Source organism: Frankliniella occidentalis, unplaced genomic scaffold (assembly GCF_000697945.3).
Source record: "Frankliniella occidentalis isolate FOCC.00 unplaced genomic scaffold, Focc_3.1 Scaffold37, whole genome shotgun sequence".
Taxonomy (NCBI): domain Eukaryota; kingdom Metazoa; phylum Arthropoda; class Insecta; order Thysanoptera; family Thripidae; genus Frankliniella; species Frankliniella occidentalis.
In genome coordinates this window covers 1,082,172-1,083,734 of record NW_026267167.1, presented here as the reverse complement: position 1 = coordinate 1,083,734, position 1,563 = coordinate 1,082,172, and positions in this window count along the sequence as shown.

Genomic DNA, 1,563 nt, shown 5'->3' with positions numbered 1-1,563 from the left:
GGATGAATAATAAGGGGTGAAAATTCAGTGGGCCTATGGGGTTTGGTCTAGTTGTCCCGTGGGTGAAGAGGGCTTGGGTGAATGGGCCGTATACCCCTAAGTGACTTTAGGTAAACTATCAACCGATTTGAGCAACGATAAAGGTATCAACAATTTTGTTAATAGGTCGCCACAAAATTTTTGATATCCTTTTTCCTTTTCTTATCCACCAAGATTTTTTTTGTTGACAACAGCAAACAAATGTGTTAGTCTCTGATGACAATTTCGTTGTTACCTTGCCGTTGCACAGAATTGTTTATAGCACGAAACAAAAACCTCGATAAGGAATCTGAGAGTCTGAGGTGCACACGTAGCGTGCAACAATTTTAGCAATGCACCCTGGATAATATGCATTGTCAGAGCATGGCTTGACTACAACTTACATCTACAGGGTTAAATCAACAATCGTCAGCGAGACGGACGCCACGACGCAACATCTCAAGCAAGATACCAATCCAAAATATGCCATTTGCCAAAACACGATAGCACAGAAAAGTTTTAAAAATCTGGTCCACATAATTCTTAATCATAGCCGCGCCCTTAACTATCAGTGTGGCCTGGCTACTCTGTGGAAAGTAAATTTATTACAACAAAGGAGATGCGTTATGTGTTGTGGATCAGAAGTTGTGTTGCTGCAGGGGGTGTTGAAAAGAGGGCGAATTGTTTTGAGTGGCAGCGCTGCGCCCGCGGCCCGCGCGTTAAGCCCCCCATCGCACCACCACCTCGCGCTCAGCCACTGCAAAAAAAAAAAAAAGGAATTTTGCAATTTACTTGGTTTTCTCACCATTCTATAATTTTGAGGTTGTTATTGTATAGGTTTGCGAGCGGAGTCGTCAAAGAAAAGCCATCGTGATTGTTGACAGTTGTGAGGAAAAGTTTATATAATCTTTAGTGTGATACCGTATCTGTGCGCGGGACACCTGTACACCTGCCGCTGCGGGTAGGGGTGGGTGGCGGAGGGAGGCTGCCTGCAGAGTTCCGCGTAGTTCGAAGGTTTTGTTGTCTTCCGCGACGTCGTCGGCGTCATATCGTATGGCCGGCCGAATAAGGAAAAGGTAAAAAAAAATACATCCCAAGTGCGGGAAGTCTCGACCTCATGTGTTGTTGAAGCGGGGGGGGGGGGGGGGGGGGGGGGGGGGGGGGGGGGGGGGGGGGGGGGGGGGGTACAGGGGCTTACCAGACCATCCATCAGTGTGGAGCTTGTCAGGCTGCCAGCCCCGTCCGCACCACCCAGTGTCTCACAGGCCTATCTGTATTCGAACCCACCGCAAAGAGGGCATTCCGTTTCCGTTCTTCCTCTTTCCCTCCTGCTTTTTTTTGTGTGTGTGTTTTTTTTCCACCGCCGTTTTCATCCCTTCTAGGCGCATTTGATTCAGAGAGGGTGGTGGGTGGTGGGGGGAAAATGGACGGATGGTTGGAAAAAGGTTTTTCTCCGTCTGGCTGACGCCACTGCGGTGTTTGCGTGAAAGCTTCCGCAGGAATTCCACGTCCGTCCAAGTGTATTCCCTATCGCACTACTCCGAG